The following is a 15,544-nucleotide window of genomic DNA, read 5'->3' on the forward strand; positions in this document are numbered from 1 at the left end:
GCCTCAGGCTAAAGCAAAGCTGGGTTTAAGTGACAAGGAGGTTGAGTATTAATGTAATCCATTTTGGTGGATGGCAACTGAAGTCTGTCCATTTAAATAAGGAATATTTTTCTAAGTGGGATTGTAAATATTTATATAAGAAAAACAAAGGCATCTGCCAAGGGAGATGAGCAGCGATCACACATGAAATCATGACAAAAAGACGGGCTGACCTAACAACGTAAGTGGGCATCTGCACCAGCAGATGCATCAGATGGAACATGGGATCCCACTGTTAGCTTGGACCCCTCTGGGTACTGGGTTGACAAGGGACAAAGGGATTTCTACCAAACTCAGTGTCTCCTGTGGAGTCTTCATTGAGGCTTTGTGAGTTGAATGTATCTCTTAAGGATTTCTGAAGTATGAAACAACCTTCCATCTCCACTCCCAACCTCCTTTACTAAAAGAAAAGATATTTTGATCTAAACTGAATAAACCCTAAAGTTCTTCAAGGCTCAGATAATACTTAGACACATTTAAAAAAAAAAAAACAGTCTACAAATCAAAAGTAATGAAAAGACATTCCATTTTCAGTTGTTTTTTAAAGAAAGTAAGAGAGATTTAAATCTTGTCACTCAGCAATAATTAAAATCCCCTTTCCCATTGTTCTTTCTCTCTCATACCTCTTAGCTGCCCGAAGGCTCTTTCTTTTCACCCTGATTCTCAATTCTCTCTCTGAAAGAGCCTTCGTACTCAGTGGGGCTGAAAGGTCAAGTGTAGGGGAAGGGAATCCACAAAGAAAAGCCTTTGAAGAAATTGTGTCCTGAATTCTTGGGAATTCTTCTCTGAGAGCCATTGTGTGACCCATCTGGGATGTTTTCATCTTTTCTAAAAAGGAGTCTTACTGTTTGTGAGGTCATTTCCATTACTGTGTTTTCTTTCTTTTCAGCCTATGGTCTTGCATGTGTTTGAAACAGAAGCCACCAGACAGGCCACCAAGAGGGTAGAAGTTCATGAACAGGGCAGTTTGTGTATTTGACTTGGACGATGTAAAATGGTTAATTTTCTGTGTCAACCTGACTAGGCTAGGGGATGCCCAGATAGCTGGTACGACATTTCTTATGGGTGTGTCTGTGAGCATGTTTCCAAAAGAGATTAGTATTCGAATCAGTACCGATACAAGTGGGCATCGTCCAACCTGCCGAGGGCCTGAATAGAGCAAAAAGGCAGAGGAAAAGCGGATCCGCTGTCTTTGCTTGAGCAGGGACATCCATCCTCTCTACCCTCACACGTCAGCACTCCTGGCTCTTGGGCCTTTGGACTCCAATCCAGACTTATACCAATGGCTCTTCCAATTCTCAGGCCTTTGGTTTTGACTAAATTACAAACCCCCCCCCAACCCCCGCCACAGGCTTTCTTGGTTCTACTTGCAGATGGCAGGTTGTGGGACTTCTCCATCTCCATAATCACATGAGCTGGTTCCTCTAATAATCTCCTCATATGGATGGATGTATATACATCTCTCTCTCTCTTTCTCTCTATATATACTCTATTGGGTCTGTTTTTCTAGAGAACACTAACTAATACAAATGGTAAGCAAACATTTTATTCTCTTAATGCCCACTGTTTTAGTAAAACTCAGAGCACCCTTTTCTGGTGAACTGCCTGATTCTACCCAGCAGGTGAAAAGACCAGAGAACATAGCAAAGAGTCAATAGGGGTCAGCAAATGATCTCATTCCCAGATGAGATCAAAGAGCCTGGACTGTGAGCTCAAACCAAAATATTTACAAGCTATCTTGCTGAGAACTTCAGCATTTCGAAGAAAGACATTAGGATGTAGGGGACAAGAAAAAAATCACTGGAGGATCTTGGTGAGACAGGAAGTGGGCAGGGCACAGCCATTCAAGGAATGCTACAGCAATTAACATCAAAATGGTGAAAGATTCAACCCCCTGTAGGCCTTGAGGGCCCAGATGGTGGGAGATCTGACTTCTAGTAGTAGACCTTGAGCTTATTATATGCTTATTGTAATATGTTAGCGTGATGAATAACATGCCCACAGGCACCATGGCAGTCCCAAGGCTAGCCACAAATGGTCAAAGAGTGGGAAAGGCCAACCTGGGAATCCCAGGACTAGTTAGACTGGTCCTTTCACTTATTAGCATATAAAGCCACCAAGCCCATAAAACCTGGCAACGTGGTGCCTCGCAACCACTGCCTCTCTCTCTCTCTCCCCCCGTTCAGAGACAAACCCACACTCTGTCTATGGAGTGTGTACCTACTTTTACTTTAATCTGAGCACCCAACCCCTACACTTTGTGGCCTTTCTCTTGCCTTTCAATGTATCTCTCTGAATAAATCTACATTTACTCAACAGTGGCTCGTTCTTGAATTCTTTCCTGCATGAAGCCAAGGACCCACACTTGGTGGGGCACGTCCCAGGGGCTCAGCCGAAGCCTGGGACATGGCCCTGCTCACACCCCATATCCGTTTTTCCTGCATCATTGAGGATAACCTGGGATAGGAACGGATGAGCTAGAATGTTGACTTAGATTTTTCCAGCCGTGATTTCTTAAGGAGCCGTTGAGCTCAGAGGCTGGACAAATTGCCAACAATGCAGGCCAAATCCCAGGATCCCAGTCTACTGAGAAGACGGTCTAATTCTGTCTCTGACTTACCATTCCCGGCAACAGTTGTGCAAAAATACAGATTATGTCTCAGTGCCCTAGAATTTCTTCACCATCATGACCCGGGATGAATTCTGTATTAAGAAATCCAGATTTATGAAAAGGCAAATCATTTATGAAATAATACACTTTTTTAAATCTTTCAATTTAGACAGTCACCACTAGGAATACTCATGAGTGCATTTGGAAAATATGACTCCAGGTCTAAAACTCTGATTTGCCCTCAGCTTTTCTGGAACGCATCTCCTGCATCCCAAGAAACACTGCAAGAGTCCACAGCTCCCAGCCACTTATGGCAGCTGAGGGGTCCATCTGGGAAATGACTCCGGAACTCCTTCAGACACACTCACCGTGGCAGGGTGACCTGGCAGTCCCTGATTCCCTGCCAGCTCATTTGCGGCCAGTATTTTTCACAGATGCTCCCTGGTGAGTAGCAATTTCCGGATATTTTTCAAATGATTCTCATTCTGCCAGCTGGGCACTGTTCCGGGAGTACAGCTTGGGGAACTCAGCCGGATGGACCAATCAAAGACGCTTGCCAGCCCGATCTGGATTAGACTGGATCGTTTGAGCCTTGCCCTGAGATTGGCGCACCCCCTGTTTTCCTCCCCTGTTGATTTCCATCTTCCACCCTTCCACTTCCCTATGCCCCCCTGTGCCTGCTATGAACTCACTCTTCAGCCATCTCATCCCCTCCCAACTCTTTCTCCCCAGGCTGGCACCATTAATGGGCAGGCAGTGGGACCAACTGAGAACAATAGTCTAAGAACAGGAAAATTTAAATTGAAATCTAGTCCTAGTTCTGCTGCTCACTAGCTGCATGGCCATGATCAAGTCACTTAACCTGTCTCGATTTTAGTTTCCTCTTTGTTAAAACGAGAGTCCATCACAAGTCTCACATAAGGCCTTGACCAAGTCATTCAGATCATTCTATGAACTTGCACAAATGATGACAACCTACACACCATCCCCCCATTGCCAAGTGTGTTTTCAGAGATATTTCAGGACATAGGATTTCAGAAGAAAATCTGTGTTAGTCGCATGAGCCTAGTTCAGCGACAGACTGGGGCAGAACATTAAATTTGGAAGAAGATATGAAATCTATTATTAATGCTGCTTGGGGCAAGAAGAGACTGAAAGAAATGCAGCAGCTATAAAAATCAATGGTGAAATGGAATTTATCACCTTTGTGTCAGTCTGACTTCCCAGGGCTTTTCCTCCAGGGTCCCAGGGTCCCAGGGTCCTGAATAATGAATAATGAATCGAAACTTGCTCCTTGTGACCTTCAGGAAGTGCAAAGATGGAAGGATGATGAAAGAATAAAAGAAAGGAGAAAAATTCTGGAAGGTTTAACTTTATTATTTTACTCTGAATTAAAAGTAATGTTTTCTCTGATTACGAAATAAATACAGAAATTTAGAGACCACTGAAAAATATAAATCATAAAGTAAAATCACTTATAGAGATAAGCACTGCTCACATCTTGAATTTCCTTTCGCCTTTTCTCATCTGGACACTGTAACAACAGTTTCCTTCATTATTCTGAAGTGTCAATCTTATCCTCAACCATCCTGGCTCATGGAAATCTCTGAATCCTAGAGAATCCAAAGCATTAGCACTAATTTTCATTTTCTTTCCCATATTTCATCCTAACCCAAAATGAAAAGTAGTGCCAGCGGGTGATCGTGTGAATATGTGGCAGGACTGGGGATAAATTTAGAGGGTTCCTGATGCTTAGCATTTGTAAACAAGCCTTTGTCTGTGTCCCTGTTTCAGTCTGGAGTATAAGGCACTTCTAATACACACATTTTGCTTTTAAATTCTTCCATGGTTTCCCATTGCACTTTTGATAAAATTCACACTCTCCAGGAGGACCGAGACCATGATGGTCAGACCTCTGCCTCTGCCTCCTGTATTTGTTCATACCTCTCTCGCTACTCTCCCCTAGACTCTCTGCTCCAGCAAGACCAGTGCTTGGTCCAGGCTGTCCTGCTTCCTGAAGCACTCTTCCTCTGCCCATTGTTTGGCTAATTTCTAATTTATCCATCTGACTTGGTTAGATCCTTTTGCTATAACCCCCTGTATTCTTCCCATGTGAGCACTCACTGCATTTCAGCTATGATTTACTTTTTGCCTTTCCAGCTAGACTCTAAATACGTTGAGAGCAGTGACTAACTGCTCGCTCACCACTGTCTCCCCACCCCTAAGCATGGAGTTTTTGCAAAGTAAGTATTCAACAAACACTCTTGAATATACCAGTGAACAGCAGCCTTCATCCACATTAATCAAGAAAGCTCTTCAGGAGAACCTATACATATACCATTGTCTTTCAGAGTGGGAGATTTTATAGGTGGTCAGCCACTATGAAAAAAGAAGGAGAGAAATACAGTCGTGCCCTTTTTTGAAGCTTTGGAAAGCCGACATTGAGACCTTTATACAAGGTCGCTTTTGTAAGGGCTACTTTGACTGTTAAACTTCCACAGAGTAGGATAGGAACTAGGGAGATGACCAGCCCTAGCCCTGTGACCTGTGACCCCAGAGAGCACCAGTAACATTTGCATTCTACCCTCTGACTCCTCGGAGGGTTAGCAGAGGCAACCTCTAATATTCATACCACAAATCTCGATGATGCAGTCCCCTCACTAGCACTGAAACCTGAGGACAATAAGCCAAGCATGCAGGAAATTTCCATTATCACAGAAATAGAGAACTGGGACTCAACTGACAGTAGCAGGAAAACCAAATTTATACATATTTGGTACACTAGGCATTTTTCTATGAATGCAGCAGCCCATGCTGTCTTTACAATGGTAGTAAAAGAGCTTTCGTTCTTTGGGTGATTAGCCCCTTACTTTCGGGGACAGGGTCAGAGGAAGACCCAAATAATGGAAGCCAGGATGAAGAAATCTGCCTTCATCCTACCTACAAATGCAGTGGCCCATTGCTCCAGCCAGACTAGCTCTCTCACCACCTTCCAAAAATGTTGAGGGGGAAGCGGGAAAGGACATGCTGTATCCTAACATCCTTAAGGGGTGGAGGGGGTATTTTAATCATTCTATCATATGTCTGATAGTTGCAGTTACTTATAACAAGCAACATAAATCATGAAACTAAAATATGGTTCTATTCGTTCTGTTTAAAGTGTAAAAATCCCCTCCTTTATCATTACAGAAAATAAAATTATGAATAAACACATCTTAAAGAGATACTTACCTCTCCCCATGGATCCATCGAAATTCCATGACCATTCTTTTCAACCTCTGCTTCCGTATTCTTATCCATGTCATGTTCATTCCCAATTCCAAGCCATTGCTCGTGCTAACCAGATACCTAATGTCTCTCTTGACTCCCTAGTGGATCTCAAAGTCCCTAGAAGGAAGAAACCATGACTTAAACTTTTTAGTGTTTTTATTATAGTACTAGCCACACAAAAGATGTTGAAAGATGTCATAATTATCGAAACCATCATGAGACTAACAGTGAACAAAATGTAAATCATAGTAGTAAAATCTATAATGTGTAAGTATGGCCAGTTAGGAAAGAATTTATTTAACAACACATAGACTAAAGATCGGCCAGAAGAACCCATGTTTTCCAGATTTTAATGTGAAACTACTTATGAACAATTTTCTTTAACTAGCTGATTTAAAACACAATTAACTATTTGTAGTATACAAAGATATCTGATAAACTTTTCATAGTTCAGTGTTGCCTGAGTTCTCATTGCTTCCATTTTTTTAGTAACATTTCAAAAGATTTAAGATATTTACATGAAACAGATTAAAATTAACTGTATGAGCAGCTACCAAAAACCTACAGCTAACATCATCCTTAATGATGAGACTAAAAGATTTCTTACCAAGATCGGGTACAAGACAAGGATGTCCCGTCTCACCACTCCTTTTCAACATTGTCCTGTCAGTCCTAACTAATGGAATGAGACAAGAAAAGGTAATAAAAGGCGTAAAATTTGGAAAATAAGGAACAAAACTGTCTTTGTTCATAGATGACATGATCGTCTATACAGAAAATCTGAAATTGACAAAAACACCCTGGAACCAATCAGCAATTATAGCAAGATTGCAAGATACAAAGTTAATATACAAAAATCAATTGCTTTTTTGTATGCTAGCAATAAACAAGTGGAATTTGAATTTTAAAACACAATACCACTTACATCAGTACTTCTAAAACTAAAATACTTAGGTATAAAGATAACAAAATATGTATAAGATCCACATGAGGAAAACCACAAAACTCTAATGAAAGAAACCAAAAAGAACCAAATAAACTGAGAGATGTTACGTGTTCATAGATAGGAAGATTCAGTATATCAAGACGTCGATTCTTCCCAAATGGATCTATAGAGTCAATGCAGTTCTGATCAAAATCCCAGCAAGATATTCTGTGAATATCTGCAAACTGATTTTAAAGTTTATATGGAGAGACAGAAGACCCAGAATATTATAGGAGAGCAAAATCAGAGGACTGACACTGTCCAATTTCAACATTTCTATTACTTGTACTTGATTATACTATAAAACTACAGTAATCAAACAGAAAAAGAAACAGACAAATAGATCAGTGGAATAGAACAGAGTCCAGAAATACACCCACATAAATACAGTCAATGGATCTTTGACAAAGGAGTAAAGACAATACAATGGAGAAAACGTTGTCCTTACAACAAAAGGGGCTGGAACAAGTGGATATCTACACCCAAAATAATGACTCTGGACAAAGATCTTCTACCCTTCACAAAAATTAACGCACAAGGGTTTATGGATCTAAATGTAGAATGCAAAACTATAAAACTCCCAGAAGATAACATAAGAGAAAACCTAGATGACCTTGGGTATGGCAATGACTTTTTAGATACAATGCCAAAAGTTACAATCTGTGAAAGAATAATTGATAGACTAGACTTATGAAGATTAAAAACTGCCAATGTGCAAAAGACACCATGAAGAGAATGAAAAGACAAGCAACAGACTGGAAGAAAATATTTGCAAAAGGATTATCTGATAAAGGGCTGCATTCAGAATATACAATGAACTCTGAAAACTTAACAATAAGAAAATAAACAACCCAGTTTTTCAAATGGGCAAAAGATCTCAGTCTCACCAAAGAAGATATACAGATGGCAAATAAGCTTATGAAAAGATGCTGTATATCATACGTCATTAGGGAATTGCAAATTAAAATAACAATGAGATATCGCTACATACCCATTAGAATTGCTGAAATCCAAAATAATGGCAACGCCAAATGCTGGTGAGGATGTGGAGCAACAGGAACTCTGATTCATTCTGGCGGGAATGCAAAATGATACAGTTACTTTAATAGACAATTTGACAGTTTCTTGCAAAACTAATCATACTCTTACCACAGAATCCAACAACTGTGCTTCTTGGTATTATCCAAAGGAGTTGAAAAGTTATGTTTACACAAAAACCTACACACTGATGTTTACAGCAGCTTTATTCGTCATTGCCAAAACTTGGAAATGACAATGATGCCCTTCAGAAGGTGATCAGATAAATAAACTGTGGTAAATCCAGACAATGAAATATTCAGTGCTAAAAAAGAAACAAGCTACAAGTCATGGAAAGACATGAAGGAATCTTAAATTCCTGTTACTAAGTGAAAGAAGCCAACTTTAAAAAGCTACATACTGTATAATTCAAATATATGACATTCTTCAAAACTATAGAAATTGTGAAAGGATCAGTGTTTGGCAGGAGTTCGAGGGGAGGGAGGGATAGATAGCAGAGCACAGAGAATTTTTAGGGCAGTGCAACTATCTGTATGAGATATGGTACTATAATGGTGAATATATGTCATTATTCATTTGTCCAAACCCATAGAATATACAACACCAAGAGTGAAACCTAATCAAAACTTTGCAGCGTGGGAGACAACGATGCAGCCTCATCTACTGTAATAAGCGAGCTAATCTGGTGCGGAGCATTGTGTATATACAGGAGGGAATCTATGGAAAATCTCTGTACTTTCTGCTTAATTTTCCTGTGAACCTAAAGCCACCCTGGAAAATAAAGTCTATCTCTTTAAGATCTGGAATGAAGGTTTATAAAAACATAAACTGTATATTGATCTTAAGACTTTTTTGCAAGTTCTCATACAGGAAAGGAAACTGGGTCCCTGCGGCCTAACGAGAATCTTATCTTTCCTTCCTGAAGGTGGCGTTTGTGTACTATGGTCAAAGAATGCTGCCTTTATTTGTTAAGGGGAAAAATGAAAAAAAAAACTTTACCAGACAGTAAAACAACTCATAAAAGTGTCATGAGTAATTCCAGCAGCTGGGCTGAAATGAAAGCCTCCTCACAGGACCTCTGCTTCTCTGTGACGGGGGCGAGCCTTTATGGATTACGATTATAGACTTACCTGTGAACACTAAGACCCGTAACTCAATTTACAGGTGCCTTAGAGCTGAAAGAGTATGTGCAGAGCCTACTCTCCGGGATTTGTCACAGGCACCAGGAACCTCATGAGCTGTGGAAGGCCACCGCTCTGGCTGAGACAGTCCAACAGGAAGGAGAGTTCTCAGTCCTGCACAGAACCTGTGACCAGTTTACTCCCAGCCAACGAACAGTTGCATTGTAGGAACTATTTGAACTGGAAGGGGAAAATCCCCTCATTAAAAGCTTCCCAATCTCAGCTTCTGCATAAGAATTCCTTCTAGAGCATGTTAAACACAGGGGTTTCTGGACTTCAGCTTCAGAGATCCCAATGTCAAGAGCATCAGTGGAGCCCAGGAGTCTATATTTAAGAAGCTTTCTAGAATGAACAATTACTCAGCTATATAAATAAAACAAACTACTGACATAAGGAGCAACAGGGGTGAAATCTCAATATTCTGAGCAATATTCTGAGCAAAAGAAGCCAGACACAGAGTAAACACTGTATCATTATGATAATATATATTGTATATATGATTATATATGAGTGTGTGTGTATATATATGTGTGCATTTATATATATATATATGAAGTTCTAGAATAAACACAACTAATCTGCAGTGATTGATAGAAATAAGACTGGTGGTTGCATAGGGCAGAGGGTTAAATGGTGAATTGGTTGCTGTGGGGCATGAGGGAACTTTCTGGTAAGATGATCATGTTCTATATTTTTATTGGAGTCATAGTTACACAGGTGTATACATTTGTCAAAACTCATCTAGCTATACGCTTTAAATTGCATACACTTAATAGCATATAAATTGCACCTCAGTAAAGTTGATTTAATAAGATACCTCCTAAGTGATTCAAATGTACATCCAGATTTGGGTACCACTGGCCCTTTGCAAATGGAGAATGTTCAGTTCTTAAGCGAACTTGAGCCATGTGGAGTCCAGGCACCTTCACTATCAAGTTGTCTGCCTTCTGGATTTCCTACATGAGAAACTGAAGCTCTAAAAAGTGGAGAGACTTCTTCAAGACCACACAGTAAAATATCGTCATGTATCGTAAGATCCTGTCCTGACAGCTTCTTTTCATTTCTCTCAGTATCACGCTGTATTCAAAGGTCTAAGAAAGGAAGTGGCTAGTAGATGTTCCTTGCTCTAATTTAGCTTCATCCTTCATTGTCATGTGTAAGATGGAGCTACTTGGTTACCTGAACCCAAGAAATTGAATGTTTGAAAGACTCATTTCAGGTTTGCTCCTTGACTCATTGAACTAATAATCAATGAGTATTTGTTGAGAGCTTGCCAGCCACAGGTCTAGTACAAGAGATTCAGTAATGACTAAGAGGGACAAGATCCCCACCTCAAGAACTTATATTATAGTCAACAATAAAGAAATGATGAGCAAGACAACAATAAAGAAATGATAAGCAAGACAGTGTGAACAGTGCTTAAAGAAAACAATGCAGCAATGTGAATGGACATAGAGATTATTATCATATTGAGAGATGTAAATCAGACACAGAAAGACAAATATCATATGATATCACTTAAATGTGGAATCTAAAAAAATTATACAAATTCTATTTACACACCAAAAACAGACTCACAGACATAGAAAACAAACTATGGTTACCAACGGGGAAAGGGCAGAGAGGGATAAATTAGAGGTTAGGGATTAACAGACATACATTACTATACATAAAGTAGATAAACAACAAGAACCTACTGTATAGCACAGGGAACTATATTCAGTTTCTTACAACATAAAATGGAAAAGAATCTGAAAAGAAAATATATGTGTGTGTGTCTATGTATAACTGAATTGCTTTGCTGTAAACCTAAAACTAATATTGTAAATTAACTATACTTCAATTAAAAATTTTTTTAAAAACCAAGGTGATGGATAATATAACTAAAAAGGAGGATCTCTGGCAGCCGAACATGTCACTGCTCTGAGATAGTGACGCTGAGGAGCATGAGATGAGTGTAGGAATGGTGAGACTGGAGGCGGCTCTCTCCAAAGCTTTGAGGCTGTCACGTGGAGGAGGAAACCTGTCTCACGTTGACTCAGAAGGTGAAGTGAAAACCAATATGACTAGAAGAGACAGAGTTTGTCCTGAGATAAATTTAGGGAAGAACTTTCTAACCTAGTAGAAAAAGAATTAATATTTAGTTGAGGGCATACTATGTCCTTGTTTCTTTATTTGTAATATTTTGTTTAATTCTTACTTAAAAAATCTCTGGGTGGCAGGTGGAACTATGCCCCTTGGATGGATAGGTTTCCTGCTCCCAGGAGGTGTGGACACTCAAGAGGAAATTGGAAATTCTGGAGAAGGGAATCCATCACTGAGTCCTAGACAATTCCTAAGGTCTCTTCTAGTTCTAAGCTAGCTGAGGTCTGAACCAAATAAACACGCCTGTGGCTCTTAAAGGTTTAGCTGCACTGAGTGGTATCTGCTGACCTACAAAACATAATGATCTTCCAAATAGCCATGCCCTGGCCCAGAACTGGGAGCACTGAAAATGCCCAATTTATGTTGGCTGAAATGAAATTAGCTCCCTGGCTAAGGTAGAGACAGGTGAATTGGGGCTCCTCAACCTTGTGGCCCTCAACCCCTGCAGGTGTTGCCCTAATTATGCCATAGAAACCATTGCAAAAAGCAAGAAACAGTACTCCAGATTCCAGTGCAGGTAATGGAAAGTCACTAAAACTTCTTGAACAATGATAGAGTGTTTCCAGTTTAACTAAGCTTTAACCATAATTTCTCAGGAAGGCCTTTTGCTGAATATCTTCCCCAGGAATGCAACAGAATGGCATTCTAATGCCTCCTTCAATGAGAAACAAAAATATGGCCAAGAACTACCCTCAAGAATGGATTAGCAGGAGCAGAAAGGGCAGTGAGGTACCTGTGATCTAGAAATTCTGCCTGGCTCACTTCCCTTCCTTAAGAGAAAATCTGCCTGATGTACTGCAAGAAAATAAAGGCATATATGAGAAAGCAACCTTGATTGGAAGGCTCTTAAACACATGCCTTTCCAGAGAGACCGGTAAGTCTCTTCCACTAAAGGATCCATGTGGAAAAGGGAAAACATGGATATCTTGGGTTATCTGAGCATGACCTTGAAGACTGGTACAAGGAATAAATGAGGTGAGCGCAGGATTCCTTTGATCCTGAGTCATGGCTTTGTCAAAATTACCCATTTACTGACCCGCTTGGCTTTGTATGGAAGACAAAGTTCAAGCTACAGTACAGGCAGCAAGAAGATTGGAGTAGGCTGTGCAAAATACGAAATTCCCACAGACATTCCCATCACCTCTGGATGTCTGCTCATCACACTGCAACTGTGTCCTCTGTCGCTCGTCTACCCTACATGATGGTTCTATGAGCCCATAAACCGCTCGGGCCCAGTCTCCCTGTCTGGAGGTGTGCTCCCAGCACAGTGCCCAGCACAGACACATAGAGGGCACTTGACAAGCTCTGATGAATGCATGAAGTTTCATAGTCTTTCTTTCCAGTGCCTGATCTCAGCTAATGCTCCCTGAACACCTCTGTGAGCCAGGCCCTGTGCAGAACATTTTAGAGATATTTCCCCATTTAATCCTTAAACTGACCCTATGAAATAGGTATTACCATCGTCATTATTGTTTTAACAATCACTATTTTCATAAGGAGAAACAGACCTAGCCTGGAAACCACTATGCCGTGTTGCAGATTGGTTTTAACTCAGTGGATGTTGTGGGTGCAGGGGCAGGCAGCGTGCAGAAAATGCAGATTGCTTTGTCCCAAATCAGAGTCAATGTCCCAGCTTACACGACAGCCAGTTTCTTAGCAATCTTAGAGTTGATTTTTAATACAGAGGGGAAAAAAAAAGCTAACAAACAGGAATGGCTGTTCTGTCTCTCATCTTCCCTTGATCTCCTCTCCTGCTTTCCAGTGCTGACAAGGGGTGTTTAGACTAGAGCCTCCAATTTTACGTCAATTCATAACTTGTAATGACCAGTGTTTTGAGGGTGTTTACAGTGGCTGCCTAAGGCTTTGAGAGCCACAGCAAGAGATGTTTCACTTCTAACTTGATAAGGTGTGAAGGCTTTTAGGACTGTGCATGTGTATCCTACATCTCAATTTATTTTGAAAAAAATAAGTGACCACTTACTGAGAGTTCATCGTGCACTGTGCTCAGCCCCTTGAATATATTATCTCATTTAATTCTCAGGACAACAAATGCTCCTACTGATTTAAATTGTTTTCCTTTAGCGTCAATGTAACGTATCGGTTTGTGGGTAGGTGAGCAGGAATTGATGACAGCCAAGGGCTGTGTATTCATCTATAGAAAGGAGGAAAAAATACAAAAGCTTTGGCAGATTTTTTTTTTTTTACAAAACAAGGCGAAAAGAATTGTCTCCTTGAAAACCTGCCACGTCTATCTCGGTCAACCCCAAAAGAACCAAGACAGACACGACTTCAGAGTCCTGTGTAGCCGTGTTTGTGAACTCCACCTGGCCCTCTAAGCTAGCAAATCCTTCATCTCACACAGTTCATAAGGCAAAAGAGGGGGAGGATATAGCTCAGTGGTAGAGCATGTGCCTCGCATGCATGAGATCCTGGGTTCAATCCCCAATACCTCCCTCAAAAAGTATAAATGAATAAATAAACCTAATTTACCTCCCCCTATTAAAAAACCTAATAAAATAAAATAAGCCAAAAGGGCCAGGGGTCATCTATTTTATGGCAGGGGAAAAAAACAGATCTGGGTTTGAGTATCATCTTAAAAAACTAGAATCACTGGTCTTCGCTTCTCCATCAGACAGGGCCATCACTAACCTGAAGACCACCTTGGCTTGAAATAGAAATTGGCGCCCCCTAGAGGCAAACCTGGTGACTTCGGTGTAGTCCTAGGTGAGGTGATGGCCCCTTTGAGCCCTATCCTCCCAGAGTCTGCAGCTCTGTGCCAGGCCCCATGGCTCACTGAGAAGGGCACTCACTCCCTCAGCAGGTGCCCCAGAACAACATGCATAACTATGCGGCAGAGCCACCATCAGCAACAACACAGATGTCCCCAAGTGACAGTCCATGGACCCCAGCCCATTCACAGATGTGTTTTAGTGTCCTAATCATGTTTGAAAGAATTTGAATTGCTTGCCAACAGTGAAAATTAGAAAATTTCACATAAAATCGAGATTTCAAGCTTTTCTTGAAAAATTAGAAGTTCTGGGAACACTGGGTCTGCATTCCTGCACAGCAAATGGATTGGAGTTAGATACGCTGCCTACTTCAGGTATTTACTTATTTTGTCTTCTTTTTAATTTGAATAACACTGTATCTTGGGTTGCATTCCACATTAGCACATAAAGAGCTACCAACTTCTTATTTTAAATTTTTATTCATATTTAAGTTTTGGAATAGATAATACTTGTATCAGATAAAAAAATTCCAAAGATATCAAAAACTTTAAACATTCTGTCCCCTCGCCATGCAGAGCTGCTCCCCAGAGGGAACCACTGTTACACGTTCTGGTGTGTCCCTCCAGAGACAGCACGTGCACACACAAACAAATGCATATGCTGTCTCTTTAAGACACCATCAATTGCAAGATACACCATTACCTTGTGTTCACTAAGTAAGAAAAAAAAAATCCTGCTAACATCATGACACCATGATGGTCCTGCTCAATCCATAAATTGGTTGTCACTCCTTATTGCTTTGAAATTTGTTTCATGTGGTCCAAAGCACTGGAAATTTTCCCCTGCCCTTCTGTTGTGTTGTTTGAAGTATGCCAGGCAATCCTTTTAATGTAGCTGGGTTAAAAAAAAAAAAAAAAGTAACATGACTTTGTTTATGTACCAATATAGATAACTGATTGCAGCTAATCCCTCAATTTGTTTTGGAGTTAAAAAAATGAGGTGGGAATCTAACTTTATTTTTCTCCAGCTTCTGTGAGTTCACTACAGGTCCCACCACTTCCTATTGTCTTACCTTGGATAGATTTACTCATATGGCTTGTTTGACCCCTGTAAACATTTGAGTTCTCAACACCTAGACTGTTGGACAAACAGCTGGACAGGGCAATGAGCAGTTTCAATGGCAGTCCATTTGCTGTGAGGGGTGGGGCGGTTTCAGCAGAGGTAGCAAAGCCCGTGAGTAAGATCCATGTGGCTGTGCACACAGGTTCAACTGGGAAGAGCCCTTGAAGAATCCGCCCCGTAGCTAGAGCTGCTTGGAGTTGCCTGACCTCGGGGCTTCTGATCCTTGGCTTGATTTGCCTCCCACCTCCTTGCAGGTGATGTGTTTAGGTCACTGGTAGGGGATGTAAGGAAAGCAGGTAAGATTTATATCAATACCAGACAGCATAATGAAAAGCAAAGTTGAAATCAAAGTCTGGGCACAGGTTTCTCTGTTTACAGAAAACATGCAAGAGCTTTGGCGTAAACTGACGTGGTTGTTTTAAGA

General features: G+C 40.7%; 1 long non-coding RNA gene and 1 other non-coding gene across 3 annotated transcripts in view; both read left to right on the forward strand.

The window, feature by feature from the left end:
• The window catches only part of LOC135319480 (uncharacterized), a 155,033-nt gene that overhangs the window by 120,377 nt on the left and 19,112 nt on the right, over positions 1-15,544 (forward strand). Inside the window, exons 3-4 of one of the 2 annotated variants that reach the window (XR_010378119.1) lie at positions 2,896-3,094; positions 4,811-4,911. This is a non-coding gene — a long non-coding RNA (uncharacterized LOC135319480). Of the gene's footprint in view, positions 1-2,895; positions 3,095-4,810; positions 4,912-15,544 lie in introns of those variants that run through there. The other variant, XR_010378120.1, reaches the window with a different exon arrangement.
• TRNAA-CGC (transfer RNA alanine (anticodon CGC)) lies at positions 13,651-13,723 on the forward strand. Its single transcript has one exon. It is a non-coding gene; the product is annotated as a tRNA-Ala (tRNA).

This window comes from Camelus dromedarius, chromosome 3 (genome assembly GCF_036321535.1).
Source record: "Camelus dromedarius isolate mCamDro1 chromosome 3, mCamDro1.pat, whole genome shotgun sequence".
In the NCBI taxonomy this organism is placed as follows: domain Eukaryota; kingdom Metazoa; phylum Chordata; class Mammalia; order Artiodactyla; family Camelidae; genus Camelus; species Camelus dromedarius.